This window comes from Meles meles, chromosome 7, assembly GCF_922984935.1.
Source record: "Meles meles chromosome 7, mMelMel3.1 paternal haplotype, whole genome shotgun sequence".
In the NCBI taxonomy this organism is placed as follows: Eukaryota; Metazoa; Chordata; class Mammalia; order Carnivora; family Mustelidae; genus Meles; species Meles meles.
In genome coordinates this window covers 32,535,542-32,552,755 of record NC_060072.1, presented here as the reverse complement: position 1 = coordinate 32,552,755, position 17,214 = coordinate 32,535,542, and the positions used below count along the sequence as shown (strand labels likewise).

Sequence of the window (17,214 nt, the reverse complement as noted above, 5' to 3'; positions counted from 1 at the left end):
TTCCTCCTCCTCCAACTTCCAGAATATAGTAAGGACAGAGAAGTCTACAGGAAACTTTATTGGAAAGCACAGTGCCAAAAAAAAAGGGCAGGGGTAGGTAATATGATTTTCTAAACCACCCAGAAGTTAAGGTATTTGCCTAATTTATCTGGCCTAGACTTTTCTTCATGTGGCAACAATTTATCTGTACCTTCACAATTAGGGTTCTACATTCAAGAAGAGAATCCATGTTCCATACCCAGCAAATTGGAGCTGTTTTCAAAGTATTTAAAAGACAAAAATCTTGTTTTCTTTCATAAATTTTCTAGTGATTTTTGTCTCCTTGTATATTCTTCGTAGTTTTTAATCTAGAGAACAAACTGATTAGCAATGTAAAATTTTCCATATAGTTATCGGTGTTTTGGCATATTGAATCCAAGGATATCTCAAGAACACCATAGTGCTCTCTTCAACATCCTACATGCATACCTTATGTGTGTTATTAGAAGAAATTGAAAAGCACATCAATTATATGCAGGTAATCGATGATCTGTAAAAGACTTACAAATATACACACCAATTTCAAAGGAAAATTCAACACTCTCTAAAACAAAATGAAGTGAAATATCAATGGGAAATGGATAACCTATTTGAAAAGCTCTACCCAATAACAAAAAGACAGAAATATCAAGGAAAATGCAGAGGAAATAATAATGCAAGAGAAATCACGATGACAGATCTGAGATTAAGCACTTAATCACAATTTTCTTTTAGTAACTCTACGCTTTAAGCTTCTTGTGCTGGATTAACTATCACCAACTCAATATCACCCCTCCCTTTTATGTTCTTACTAAATTATAGAAGACAGTGAGAAACTAAATTTCCTAGAATCTCCTTTCAAATATGGACCTGGATTTGTTTTTCAACGAAAGGAAATCCCCAGAGATTTGGAATGCATTTAAAAAGGAGGGTCCAGGGGTGCCTGGGTGGCTCAGTGGGTTAAGGCCAATGCCTTTGGCTCAGGTTGTGATCTCAGGGTCCTGGGATTGAGCCCCACATTGGGCTCTCTGCACAGCAGGGAGCCTGCTTCCCTCTCTCTCTCTCTCTGCCTGCTTCTCTGCCTACTTGTGATCTCTCTCTTTCTCTGTTGAATAAATAAATAAAATTTAAAAAAAAAAAAAGGAGGGTCCAAATATTATCCAATGGCAGAAGTAGCTTACCTTTTTGGTTAGGGATAAGATTCAAAAGAGCTTCCTGGTGAGGACTTGAGAACCACCTGGCGTCTGAGAGTTGCCATGAACTCCTTAAAGATTTTTCAGACCTGAAGGGTGCCTAGGTGACACAGTTGGTTAAGCAGCTGCCTTTCACTCAGGTCATGATCCCAGCATCCTGGGATCAAGTCCTGCATCAGGCTCCCTGCTTAGCAGAGAGCCTGCTTCTCCCTCTCCCTCTGCCTGCTGCTCTGCTTACTAGTACTCTCTATCTCTGTGTCAAATAAATAAAACCTTCCAAAAAAAAAAAGAGTCTTCAGACTCTTCAGGGTTTTCACAGGATCTGGCAGAACCCTAATTTTGTCACCATAAGCTCACTGGTATTGGCTGATTGCTTCCGTTACTCTACCAAGGATTGTGAAACCACCAATTTCCTAACATGAAAATATTTAATACCTAGAATATATTGAGTGGCTTCTGGTTTCCTGAAGAAAACATGAAAGAACTGTAGTGAACAACTGTGCTATGTCTACTCATAGATGATTCCTGAGGAACAAAAGATGAACTTTTTAGCAAGACACAAAAAGGCATGGATGGATCTTAAATGTATGTTTCCAAGGGAAAGAAGTAAAACTCAATATGCTACATATTGTATGATTCCAACTAGAATATGACATTCTGGAAAAAGTCAAACTTAATAGATGATGAAAAGATCAGTGGTTACCAAGGACTTACAGTAAGAAAGGACTTTTTTAGTAGGTGTAGTTCAGGGGATATTTTTATCACAGTGATACTACCTTCTATGATACTATACTATATGGTTGTATAACCATATACGTTTGTCTTTCCCATAGACCTTTACAACATAAAGATGGAACCTCAGTGTTTGCAAATTTTACAAAATCATTTTGAAGGTTGGAGGATTCCAAGATAGAATAAAGAATGTGATAAATCAACCTCCCTATATTACAATTGTATGAAATAATTTCACTGCAATATTTAGGGGACATTTGTGGTGCTCTGGGCATTTAGAAATGAATGGAACCAAGAAGGCTAAAGGCAAAAACAAAACTAAACTAAACTAAACAAAGCCACGGCCGACAAAAACTGCACATAATCATTGTAGTTCTAATTGTTTCCCATGCTATATGGAGTTAGCGAAGTCTGATACTGCTATACATGTTTACTAGAATTGAACAATTAAGTAAGTGGGTGGTACCCAGTGGAAGGAAGGTGCATCATGGAGTGGCAGTAGTCCCATAAGTAAGGGGAGGAGGCTAGAATAATTGTGTAGTGATAGATTAGAGTTGGAGGCATCAGAATTATGTTTAACTTAATAGAGATACAGATGGTTACATATAGAAATATTTACAGATACCTATATATCCCCTGGTTAGCATACACACAAATTCCCTTGCTGTGTCAGCTAAAAGGGCCTAGAAACAAGCCTCAGCGGCAACAAGAGCACCCACCACATGCATCCAGCTTTCTAATTCTATACTCAAACAAAAGGAACAAGTGTCCTTGGAGAAATGGCCAATTCTATGCCAGGAGTAAGATACTTTAGAAGATGGCATATCCTGTTGTGCCAAAATGTAAGAAAATGCTAAAGACACAAATATGAAATTGACAAATACATAGTCCAAAAAAAAAAAAAAAAAAGGACTATTACATCTATGAAAGTAGGAGAGGAAGAGTTCTGAAAAACAAAGACACAAAGTAAGTGTTGACAAATGTTTAAACTTTTAAGCAGTTCCATTTTGAATGAAAATAACATGTTATTTATAAAATTATCTTCATTAAATTAATTTTATACTTTTGTTTCCACTTTAATGTTCTACAGAATAATTTTACTACATTTTGAAAAGTATTTGTGATTTCTGAAACAAATGACACATGAACAACACGTCATGTCCTATAATTATTCCTATTGTAATGGACCCTCAATATTAAAATAGTCAAGTTTATTCCATTCACACTGTTAGCCTAAGACTATAAAAAAATTAAACTGAGCAGCAAATTGATATGCTTTTTATAAGACGATACATTTCACAATTCCTCAAAGAAACTATTGCTCCATTACTGGCAAAGCAGAGAGAAAAAATAATAACCCTCAAAGTCTGGAACTTAGGTACTAATGTAGATTTATGTGGAACAAAAACCAGATCTCCTTCAGGTTAGACTTAATCACTCTATGAAGAAAAAAAATGTATAAAAAGGATATTCATAAAATCTTTTCTCCATTACTTTTTTCCCTGTGATATTGTTTGAAATGTTTAATGCTTTTATATGCTTTGAAGTTTTAATAAAACATTTTCAAAAAGTTTTCCCTATTTTATATTGTATAAGATAAAATAAATTTCTGCTTACTAAATGGCTTCTTGACATTGGCCATTACTGAACATTTGAGTACCTGCTACATTTAAACCAAATAGCCCTAAAATACTGAGAGTCCAAGGTGCCATTGGGGACAGTTTTTCAAACAGTGAAAAGAAAATTCTTATTGAAAAAATTACATCTCTTTGGAATGTTTAAAAAGATTAAGAGAAGGATTTCATTGTCAATTCCAAAGAAACATGATGTTAACCACTATGAGACAATCCTTCTGCCACATACTACTTCTGTGACTTTAGACAGTTTATTAAAATATTATGATCAATCCATCCCCTTGTTGTTGTTCTTGGACAAGAGATTAGAAATGTAGTAAGGGTGGCAACTGACATGATTTATAAAATTCTTAGTAACATGATTTACCCTATGCTGCTCACTGGAGTCATGTAATAATCAAAGTGAAATCTCAAATCCAGCTGAAGGGAGTGACTTTTGGTATACATTTTAATACAAAATACTAAAGTGATCGTGTACCGTGTGTGTGTGTGTGCGCATGTACTATATATATCTAAAAAATATATAAATATATAAAATATATAAATGAAATGTTTCATAAATAAATAAAATTATACATATATATTTGTGTGTATATATATATATATGTATATATCCTTCATGAGGAGAGAAGGAAAGAAACTGGTTAAGTTTGAAAATCCTGTAATTACTTTGGCTATTTCAAATGAAGGCCATAGCAAACTATATTGTAAACACTGTCTTAGAACCTTTTTAATTGTGTAAATTATTTACTGGTAAAAATTATGAAGTTTGACAATGCCAGAAAGACTATAGATAAAGTGATTTTTTATATATCACCTGGGTTCATGTGTAACTTAAAATATCCTCCTTAAGAAATAATTTGGCATTATCTTGTAAAGCTAAACTTTCAAAACGTCTATAAATCAGCAATTCAATTTTTAAGAATATAGCAAGAGAAATCCTCACAACAATATTTTGAACTAAAAAGCAAATTATCAGAAGATTACATAGAGCATAACTTTTAATAAAGATTTAAAAAACCTAAGCAATATCATATTTAAGCAAACACATATATGTGGTAAAACTATTTTTAAAGCAATATTAAAAGTTCACCTTTTTTAATTTTTTTAAATTTTTTTTATTTTATTTTTTTTAAAGATTTTATTTATTTATTTGACAGAGAGAGATCACAAGTAGACAGAGAGTCAGTCAGAGAGAGAGAGAGAGAGGGAAGCAGGCTCGCTGCTGAGCAGAGAGCCTGATGCGGGACTCGATCCCAGGACCCTGAGATCATGACCCGAGCAGAAGGCAGCGGCTTAACCCACTGAGCCACCCAGGCGCCCAAAAGTTCACCTTTTTTTAAAAAAGATTTTCCTTATTTATCGGACAGAGCACAAGCAGGGGGCGCAGCAGGCAGATGGAGAGAGAGTAGTGGGTCCCGTGCAAAGCAGGGAGCTCCATGAAGAGGAGGGAACCCCATGTGGGGCTTGATCCGAGGGATCATGACCTGAGCTGAAAGCAGCCACTTAATCAACTGAGCCACCCAGGTCCCCACCATTTTTCAAGCAATATTAAAAGTTTCATATTAGTGGAGTCTGGGTGGCTCACTCGCTTAAGCATCTGTCCTCGGCTCAGGTCATGATCTTGGGATCTTGGGATCTAGCCCCGTGTTGGGCACTCTGCTAAGGGGGAATTCTGATTCTCCCTCACCCTCTGACCCTCCCTGTTGGCGCTCTCACACTCCCGCTCTCTCACTCTCAAATGAATAAATAAAAATCTTTAAAACATTAAAAATAAAAATAATTAAATAAAGTTCCTTATTTCATGGCCAGGATGTAGGGAAGAGACAGAAGTAGAGGACAGCGTAGGGGAGGAACAAGTAAACAAAAGACAGTACTAACATTTTAGTTCCCAGACACGCTTCCTAAATAATAAACGTCCTAAACAATAAACAAGTAAACAAGTAAAAAATGGATCACCCACTGTATGATTCTGACTTTGATATTCTGAAAAAGGCAAAACTCTGGACATGATAAAAAGTGATTGCCAATGTGGAGGAGAAGAGAGAAAGAAAACACAAAGGAAAAAGCACAGATTTTGGGGGGACAGTGAAGATATTCTGTATGATACTAGAATGGTGGACACATGGCATTATACATTTCTCCAAACCCATAGAATGTCCGACGGGAAGAGTGAACGGTAAAGTATGAGCTTCAGATGGTGATAATGTGTTGATGCCTGTTCATCCGTTGTTAACAAACGTACCACTCTTGTGGGAGATGTTGGCAGTGTGCAAGGATGTGCTTACGCTGGGGCAGGAGCAATATGGGACCTCTCTATAACTCCTCTCAATTCTGCTGAGAACCTAAAACAAGCATTTAAAAAGCATTATAACAAGCATTTAAAAGCATTATAAAAAATAAAGCATTTAAAAGGGAACAAAATGTGTCCTCCTATATACATATTGAACTTTGGATTAAGTTTAATTCAATTCTAAGTAACTAACTTCTATTTTAAAAACCTATCAGAATAATTTACTAAATTACAAGTGAATAAATAAAATAAAATGATTATCTGAAAAATACATAAAAATTGTTAAAATTAATTTTTGGTTAAAGGAAAAACCCCTTGGCAAACTTGAAATAGATGAGAACATTCATTACATTGTGATCAATATAATCATATTCAGCTTAACTCAAACTTAATCTTGATATAGTTTATAATCCCCCTTAAATTCATGAATATAACATTGTTGTCACTATCGCTGTGTCTATTCAATAATTTATGTCCAAGTCAATAACTAGAAACAAGTAAAATAATTCAAATATATAAGGGTAGGAAAGACATAAAAAAACTTACTTTATATTTATATAAAGATATCGAATTTTCTCAAAATTATTCATGTTGATAGTAAATTCTATTGTCCTATAACCTGAACCAAACTCTATGAAAACTTGATGTATGACTGAAGTGATATTACAGAGGAGTACAAAACGAATTCTTACCTCATACCATGTGCATGGATCAATTCCACTTGATTCAATAATCTGATTTTGAAAAGAAAAACTTTAAAAGTCTTGGAAGTACAGACAAGAGAAGAAATATTTAAAAAGTTACAATCAAGATAAATCTAAAAAGAAAAAGATAAATAAATTTAACTATATTATAGTAAAAACCTTAATGCAGGAAGTGCATAATTAAACATCAAAATAGAAACTGAAGACTTAGCAAAGATATTTATAATGAATACAATAACAGAACATTAGTCTCCAAAATATATAGCATAATGATTAAGATCAATAAAAGGCAAATGGCCCAAAAGAAACATAAGAGCAAACCATAAATTCATAAAATTCATAAAGATTTTTGAAGTCATAAATATAGTAAAGATGAATTTAAACCATAGCTAGATATTATTTTACATCTACCAAATTGACATATATATATATATATATATATATATTAAAAGCTAACAATTCCTGCTGCTGTCAAGAATGTTGGGTAATAGAAAATGTTTTCCACAGATCTAGAGAGTGTACCAGTCTGGAAAGCAATTTGGCAAGAGCCAGTAAATTTTAACAGTGTGCATAAAGAAATGCTTGGAATGTAGCAAAATGACTCCCTTTGCAAAATGGATAGCAGAAAGGAAAACAAAACTATATATATATATATCCATAGGCAACATCAAAAATGAAACTAACTGAAAATGTATCCCCATAAACCCAAAATACAATGGGTGGAGAAAAATCACCTATAACTTCAAGGCAAACACTGCATCAGCAGGGGGAAGAGAAGTGTGTCTACCAGAGCTGAGAACAAAAGAACATGAGTATAGTCAAAGGTACTCACCAAAGAGTGCAGAAAGTCAGCTAGTGGGGAACTGTAACTGAAGCTGAAGTTGGAAGAGTTTAATGCATCTACATTTTAAGTAACTAAGAGTTCCGAGGCAAGATCTGAAGGAGTCTCTATTAGTTATCTACTGCTTCATAACAAATTACCATGACCTTAGTGGCTTAAAATAACACACATTTATTATTCCACAGCTCCTGTGTGTCAGAGTCTGGGAGCACGACTTAATGGGTCTTCCACTTAAGGGTCTCAGAGGATGGCTATCAGGGTCTCAGAGGATGGCTATCAAAATGTTGATCAATCTGCATTCCCATCTGAAGCCCCTACAGGGGAAGAATATTCAGGTTGTTGGCAAAATCAATTTCCTTGCAGTTTTAAAAGTGAGTACCCTGGTTTCTTGCTGGCTGTCTCCTGCAGGATACCCTAACTTGCTTGCAGTGTGGATCTCTAGGAATGATCTCTTCCTTAAAGCCAGGTAAAGGAGAAGTTCTCTAAAGTAAGTCTGCTAGTAAAAAGTGGTTCTAAATATAATGTAATCATAGGAATGGCATATCATTCTTTATACTATAGTCTATTGGTTAGAAAAAAGTCAGAGTTGCTGCCCATACTCACAGAGAGGATTATACAGAGTTATGAATACTATGAGATAGGTATTATGGCAGACCACATGCCCACTCTGTCCATGTCAGGGCAAAAGAACAACAGCCACTGAAGTAGTCTTCCAGAACAAAGCCCCATACTTGGGGGGGGGGGTGCGGGGGAGGGACTAGAGAGATACGGATTTCAAATTTGAGGTAAATAACAATGAAAGAAGAAAAAAATAGGGAAAGGAAGAAGAATCAGGAGATTTCAGAGAATATAAAGTCAGACCTATTTAATTATGATAAGACTGAAAAGCAGGTTTGTAGCCACTTCTCTCATCTAACAATTCAGATACATTAATTTCATATAAAAAGGAGCAAGGAAAGTATCACAGTCAAATTTCACTCCAATATCTCATAAGACAAAGACCTAAGAAGCTGAATAATAAACATAGAAGAAATCTTTTAATTATTGGAAAATATACCCATGAAACAGATGAAAAGTATGAACTAATATTTTTACCTAAAAGTAATTAGAAAGTGATAAAATATATGAAAAAACCCCACTGCATTATTTAATTAGATAAACTAACAAATATTATGATAAACTCAAGAAAGAAGATATAAAATAGTAAATATATATATATATTTTAGAATGGAGGCAAAACTATTAAGAAAGTTGGTAAACATAATAGTTGCTGCATTAAAAAGCAAATTTTGAAAAAAATAAAATTTCTAAAAAATGAATAGAATTGAAGAGATTCAAGACTTTGAGAAAGAAATGAGTACAAAAAAGGTATGTATCATAACCCAAAGGGAAAAATCTAAAAGAGATACATCATAATCCTTAGCATGTAACTTCAAACTACATAAAACAACAATTAACAAAAGTAAAAGAAGATATCTAAAAACCCACAATTAGATTGGAGACTTTATTTAAATTATTCAGAGTATAATTTATAGCAAAATTGAATTAAACTAAAATACAGTAACAAGAAACTAGAGAATCCTCATTTAATTTGAAATTAAACCAAGGGCTTCAAAATTCATGTATCAAAGGACTAAAATGGACAATCAGAAAAATTTAGGTGAATTTTAATTGACATAAAATAAAAATACAGTATATTAGAACTTGTGAGAGGCATCAAGAGATATGCTTACAAAGAAATTCAGAGGCTATTTACATACATTAGAAAATGAGGAAGGAAAATCAATTATTTAAAGCTTTCATTTCAGAATATAAATTTAAACTTAATAAATGTAGACATAAAATTAATAATAAAATAGTAAAATTAGATAAAATAGGAAACAGAATATTTTATTTTTTAACCCTGTTTTTGTATTTTTTTAAGTTTTTTATTATTATGTTCAATTAGACAGCACATAGTACATCATTAGTTTTTGATGTAGTGTTCAACGATTCATTAGTTGCACATAAATCACAAATACCCTTAGGAAGATTTAGAAAAACAAAATAAGGAAAGTATGCAAGTTGTCAATAGCAGCAACGTAAAGGAGGTCCCACAACAAATTTTACACCCTTACAGGTTTGTTGTGTTGTTGTTTTTTTTAAGATTTCATTTATTTGAGAGAGAGAGAGACTGAGAAGAGAGAGAAAGAGAGCTCGAGCAGGGCAGAGGGAGAAGCAGACTCTCAGGTGAGCAGGGAGCTGGCTGTGGGGCTAGCTCCCAGGACTCCGGATCATAGTCTGAACCCAAGGCAGATACTTAACCAAATGAGTCACCCAGGTGCCTAGAACTTACAGTTTTTAGAAACAGAGGAAATATTTCCTTTTTTTTATTTTAGAGAGAGGGAAAGCATGAGCAGGGGAGAAGAGCAGAGGGAGAGGGAGAGAAAATATTAACCAGGTTCCATACGGGGCCAGAAACCAAGAGTCGGACACTTAACTAACTCTGCTACTCAGGGTCCCCTTTCCTTTTTTTTTTTTTTTTTTAAATGAAGAAAGTATAACTTGATTACAATACCAGCAAAGGATCTTCTTCTAAAAACATAAATTTATAGAACAACAGACCCTGTAGATATAAATGCAAAAATTCTCAAGAAGGTATAAATTAAATCTTGCAGTATATAAAAAGATAATATATCACATTACATAAATCTAAGAGTGATTATTATTCATATGTTTTACATATAATGCATATATATAAAAGGATCTTCTATAAACAAACAAATAAATAGAAACTCAAGAGGATATATGAAAAAACCACTGCAACAGGGTATTTCACAAAGGGGTATTGGATAGGTCAACAAACACAAGAAATACCAGTATATACCCACCAGAATGGTTAAAATGAAAGAAAAAGATACCAAGTGTTGGTGAGGAGGAATAGCAATTGGGACTGTTATTATATTAGGGGTGTAATATTGCCAACACTACTTGGAGAGTTCTTTGCGTGGACTAAAGTTAGGTATCAATATGCTCAAAAGTTACGTATCAATATAATCAATATACCTATCAATACACTGTGTGACACAGCAATTCTATCTCTCACTTCTATATTACAGAAAGGCATAGACATGCCTTTGAAAATTCCAAAGACATGAATTTTCAAAACAACACTATCTATAATTGATGCCAAATGCAAACTATTTAAAATAGTTAAATGTCTATCTAAGTATAGAATGGATAAATTATATAAAGTATATTCTCACACCAGAATAGCATAAAATGGGAAAGCACGATCCACAAGTTAGAATATACATACAGGGCTGAGTCTCACAAACATCACATCACATGTAGGCAGACAGAAAAGAGTTACGCTATATTCATCCATTTTTATATCAAGTAATCCAGAGTGTTATAAATCAGGGGTAAACCTCTCTTTGAGGGGTTTCTACCTAGAAAGGAAACACGAAAGGGATTTCTGTATTCTTGTGTTTGGTCATCTAGATATGAGACACAATGTTTATTTTATAAATTTGCAGTGGGTTGGTAACTTCTCCATTCTGTTACACATCAATCAACAGCTAAAGAATTGGCCTATGTCTTCGGAGTAGATTCAGCCTATGAGTCACCTGTCCTAGGCAAACAAATAGGAGGAAAATACAAAGTAGTTTTAAAAATATCTGCTGATTTCAGAATTTTCTCAGTAAACTGAGTTCATATTATAGCTTACCCCAATTCTGACTGCATAGGTTCTAAGTCTCCAATATAAAATCTCACTTTCTTTTTTCAAGATTTTATTTATTTATTTGACAGACAGAGATCACAAGTAGGCAGAGAGGTAGGCAGAGAGAGAGGGAAGCAGGCTCTCTGCTGAGTGGAGAGCCCGATGAGGAGCTCTATTCCAGGACCTGGGATCATGACCTGAGCCGAAGGCAGAGGCTTTAACCCACTGAGCCACCCAGGTGCCCCATAAAATCTCACTTTCTATATGAAATTGAATAATAGATTTTGTGATGACTACATAAGAAATCATATATAAATCCCTTAATCCAAAGCCTTGAAAGCAGGAAATATAGTGTCTGCCCCTTAGAATTTATTTTATTTTCTTCCCAACTTAAAGTCATCTGTGTAACCTGTAAATACATGATACATAGACAGTTTTAGCATACACAATTAATTAAACATCCTTGGAAGCCATCACAAAGCTTTGATGTCAGCTCCCTGGATGTTCCCCAAATACTCCAGCTTGTTCAATTCCTTCTGCCCTTTAATTTAATGAGAATTGGCTTGAATATCATCTTATATATAGCCAGGATTTCTGAATTCTTACTTTTACTGAGTTCTCCATGGCCACTCTGTTCATATTTTAATTTTCCTTTATATTTTAACATACTAGATATCTCACTACTCTCCTTGTTCCTAACATACTGCTGATTCAGTTATGAAAACTTCATTATACTTTAGGTATGAGCAATTCAAAATGAAGAGTTTATAAGATTATATAATGTGATTTCTATGGTTTAAATAGAGTTTACAAGGATAGCAAGGATCTGATTTGATTTGGAAAAGACAGAACCCTGACAAGTAGCTGTATCAACTTCCTATGAAATGACCAAGAATCCTGAATCTTTAAAAAAAAAAAAAAAAGTCCTGCATAGAAACAACAAAATGAAGCAAAGCATAGGATTATATGAGTTTTAATTTAGGTTTAAGCAAGGCAGGAAGAATGGAGACTGCTAAGGATAGACCTCACAGGTAGTGAAAAGCCCTGCCAAATATCAGCAGAAAACCTGTGGCTAGAAAGAAAGAGAGAAAGAAAGAAAGAAAGAGAAAGAAAGAAAGAAGAAAGAAGAAAGAAAAGAAAAGAAAAAAGAAAATGCTTCAGGATTCCAAGGTTCTCCATATCTGGACCATTTTCTCTTGATGGCCCATTTTTCTCTGAGTAATCTCTATTTCCTGTCGATGTCAATATTCTCATGCTCGCAGCAATGCCATCCATACAGTGGTTTTACTTCATATTCAGATAAAACATTTAGAGGATTAATCCCTGTCCAGGAGTGTTTGCACTTTGCAATGTATTAATTCTTTAATTAGCAAGGTAATATTATGAAGGTGAAAGTATTTGGTTAGTGATCGAAGAAATCTTCAGCACATTAAAAAGTATGTAATATAATCAATGATCTCTCCTGAATCCAGAGAGTAGGATGGCTTTCAGTAGAAAATTTATGTCAGAATTTATGTATTAGAAATTAGTTATAAAACTTTAGTAAAGAGGGGTGTCTGGGTGGCAGGTTAAGCATCTGCCTTCAGCTCTGGTCATGATCCCAGGTCCTGGGATTAAGTCCCGCATCCAGCTCCCTGCTCAAGGGGCAACCTGCTTCTCCCTCTCCCACTCCCCCTGCTGGTGTTCCCTCTTTCACTGTGTCTCTCTCTAGCAAATAAATAAAATATTTAAAAACAAAAACAAACAAAAAAAAAAAACTTCAGTAAGAAAAACAAAGCAGTATTTGTTATTGGGCTTACTGTGTCACTGTGTCGTCACTCCACCCCTGTTTCTGCCTCCACACCTCCCCCGCCCCCAGCCCTGCCAAATTCCTATGTTGAAGACTACCATCAGAAGAACCTCAGAATGTGACCTTATTTGGAAACAGAGTTGTTTCAGTTGTCACTCATTATGTTAAAATGAGGTCATTGGGATGGTTGTTAATTCCATATGACCGGTATCCTTATAAAAAGGAGAAATTTGGACACAGAGATGTTATGTACAAAATGGAAAACTCTATGTGAAGATTGAAATTACAATGGCATAAGCCAAGAAATGGTCACCTTTAGAAAAAAGACTTGGAACAGATCCTTCCTTAGCACCTTCAAAGGGAGCATGACCTTACTGACACCTTGATCTTGGATTTCAAGCCCCTAGAACTGTGAGACAATTCATTGCTGTTGTTAATCAACTCAATTTGTAGTACTTTGTTACAGCAGGATTAGTAAACTAAGGCAGTATTCTATTTTCTATTTAAATTTTACATAATCTCTTATGTTCAAAGGGAAGAGGATTGAAGTGGTAGTATAAGGGGTTGAGAGGATGTGCTTCTGTAAGACTGTTAACTCCATTCTACATAGAAAAGGACCTTAAAAATGGATTCTCTGGGGAAAGAATTCATTGTGATACTGTGCTTTGATGTATGAGATATGCATCAAGAGCAAGACTGAAAAGAAAATTGTGAGCTAATATATCTCTTATGCAAACAAATAGTGAATATAAGTAATTAGATAAGAAAAGATTGCATATCATCTAGTAGACCAAGAAGACCATCATATCAAAAAACTTCTAACTCCTATAGCAGAAGAAAAGCTTTTAGTTTGGAGAAATCTAGGTAGATAGAGACCATTGACATAGATAGGCTTAAAGCTAACTAAAAAGTCATCAGGTTAGATAGTTCTATATTATTGTGATGGGGGTGAATGGAAATACATTAAATAATAATTAGTGATAATAGTGGTGATAATATTTGTCATAGAAATAATCAGTATGTGTAAGTATCATTATTAAGAAGATTGTAGCAGATTTTACTTTCAGATTAACATTTTTAAATTTAAATTAATCTTTATGTTTTATAATTTGATTAAATGCCATGCTACTAGTAAATAGTGTGTCACGGTTGTAGAAATACACAGAAGCCAGGTATATACTATAGATACTTTTAAATAATTTTATTGGGGGAGATGTTTGTAAGGGATAAAAGGGGGGGGAAGGCAGTCTGGAAAGAAAATAAAAGTAAGTTCAAGGAAAATTAAGAGACTGTGATCTCAACTTAAAAAAAAAAAAAAAGCTTCTAGGGGCACCTGGGTGGCTCGGTGGGTTAAAGCCTCTGCCTTCGGCTCAGCTCATGATCCCAGGGTCCTGGGATCCAGCCCTGAGTTGGGCTCTCTGCTCAGAGAATGAAAATCATTTAAGTGGAGATTTTTTAAAAACACATGTGAGAAATCTTTTCAAATAAAGAGTGTATCACCAGTTGATATAAGTGTCCTTCAGCTTATTTTAAGGAACATAAATGCCAAATTTGTATTTTAAGAATTTATTTGTTTTCTCATGGGAATTCATTCTTTATAAAAATGTTTTTCAGGGGCTCCTGGGTGGCTCAGTGGCTTAAGCCTCTGCATTTGGTTCAGGTCGTGGTCTGGAGGTCCTGGGGTTGAGTCCTGCATGGGGCTCTCTGCTCAGCGGGGAGCCTGCTTCCCTCTCTCTCTCTGCCTGCCTCTCTGCCTACTTGTGATCTCTGTCTGTCAAATAAATAAATAAAATCTTAAAAAAAAATAAAAATTTAAAAAGCTTCTAAATTGAGTGGTGCTGTGTGAACCTGGAATTTAGAATACTCGTATTAGGTCCGTACACAACAGAGGTGATCACCTACTATAATGCTGTCTATAGATCACAGAGGAGCAGCCATGAGCACCAAAGAATAACAGCATGGGAACACAAATGGAAAGTCTGCTCATATATTCAGTCCATATAAAATGGATCTGACATATGTAAGATCAAGATTTTTTTTATTGTCCGCACACCCCCATCCCTCAAAGAATTTTTTGTGATAAGGTGTGGATAAATGGAATTTTGCTAGCTTCATATGCCATGTTCAGTAAATATTTTATTTTACACCCCCCCCACAAATACAAAGATATACAAATTTTACACGTAGGTAAGAGTTTAAGAGCTCTTATCGCACTTTAGTTATCTTCATCAATACCTGGGAATGGGAAGAAATGGGATTTAAACTCCTAGAGTGACAAGATGCTACAAAAATAGAAATATTGAACGACTTGGAGTAAGAATTTTTAAATCAAAATTTGTAACTGTCATACACTTACTAAATAAAAATTTAAATTTAATAAAAAATTTCTGTAATCGCTGCAACAGGCATGGGTCACGCTCTCGCTCGCTCTCTTTCTGCCGCCATCTTGGTTCCGCGTCCCCAGCACAAAATGCCTGGTGAAGCCACAGCAACGTCCCTGCTACAGAGCAGGAGTTGCCACAGCCCCAGGCTGAGACAGGGTCTGGAACAGAATCTGACAGTGATGAATCAGTACCAGAGCTTGAGGAACAGGATTCCACACAGGCAACCACACAACAAGCCCAGCTGGCAGCAGCCGCTGAAACTGACGAAGAACCAGTCAGTAAAGCAAAACAGAGCTGGAGTGAAAAGAAGGCACAGAAGGCTATGTCCAAACTGGGTCTTCGACAGGTTACAGGGGTTACAACCAGATGTCTACAAGAGCCCAGCTTCAGATACCTACATAGTTTGGGGGGAAGCCAAGATCGAGGATATACCTCAGCAAGCACAACTGGCAGCTGCTGAGAAATTCAAAGTTCAAGGTGAAGTTGTCTCAAACATTCAAGAAAACACACAGACTCCAACTGCACAAGAGGAGAGTGAAGAGGAAGAGGTTGATGAAACTGGTGTAGAGGTTAAGGACATAGAATTGGTCATGTCACAAGCAAATGTGTCAAGAGCAAAGGCAGTCCGAGCTCTGAAGAACAACAGTAATGATATTGTAAATGCTATGATGGAATTAACAATGTAACCATCTGAAAACGAGGACTTTTTTTGGTGTTTCAAAAGAACAACTGCAGCTTGGTTTGAAATTTGTGCTGTTTCTATCATTAATAAAGTTATGGCTTCTTGTCAGATGAAAAAAAAATTTCTGTAATCTGTAACTCTGCATGCTATGTCTATTGAAATTTCATGTCCTCAAATCTTGAATAACCCAAGTTAAATGTTTTTTCTTATCAATGGTATACACAGTCCTGAGTTTAAGGGGTGGTGTGTTGGGAGCTGAAAAGTTACCAAATTATCATCAGGCTGGCTAGCTCTCAGCTCAGGTCATGGGTCTTAGGGTCCTTGGATTGAGCTGTGTCCAGGTTCCCAGCAAAACAGGGAGCCTGCTTCTCCCTCTTTCTCTGCCCTTAACCCCTGGTGCTTGCTCTTTCTCAGGCTCTCTGTCTTTCTCTATCTCTCTCTCTCAAATTAAAAAAAAAATTAAAAATCTTAAAAAAAAACTAGCTTTTTATCCATTTCACATTTTTTCTATTCCAATCTGTTAAGATGTTAATGTGATGATTGAGGTTAACACCCCATTTGCTATGAGACAACAGGATAACAAAATTGAAGAATCTAGAATTTCATAACTTGCTGGTAAAAGTATAATGCTGGTAAAAATCACTGGAAAACATTGCAGTACAATGCAAACATTGCAATACAGAGCCCATTTATTCCCTTTATTTTGGCTCATGAAAGGCAAGCACCAAGTCGACTTATTCAACCCACTTGTTCCAACAACCCCAAGGACTCTTTCTCACAGCATATCAGAGTGTACCCTAAGTCACATAATAATATCACTTACAAAATGGTTAAAATTCAAAATAAAATAATATTTAATGGGAGAAAAACGGAGCTAATTATATAGTAGAAACCAAATACCACATGACATATTAAGGTGGTCTTTATTGTTTGGATCAAAAACTCGCTTATCTTCTTCTTCTCTCTTTATTGTGAGGAGTTTAGTGAGAATAAAATGAATAAATATAAATATACATGCATTGTGAATCTATTTCCTGAGACGATATGAAACCTCCAACGTGCTGAACCTGAGAACTCAAAATAATAATGTGGGGGTGCCTGGATGGTTCAGCCGTTGGGCATCTGCTGCTTTCAGCTTAGGTCATGATCGCAGGGTCTGGGATTGAGCCCCATATCAGGTTCCCTGCTCAGCGGGGAGTCTGCATCTCCCTCTCCCACACACCCTGCTTGTGTTCCTGCTC

The 17,214-nt window shown here is 35.4% G+C and overlaps 1 pseudogene; it reads left to right on the top strand.

Moving 5' to 3' along the window:
- Positions 1-15,322: 15,322 nt before the first annotated feature.
- On the top strand, positions 15,323-16,036 carry LOC123946941 (annotated as a pseudogene).
- Positions 16,037-17,214: the final 1,178 nt, after the last annotated feature.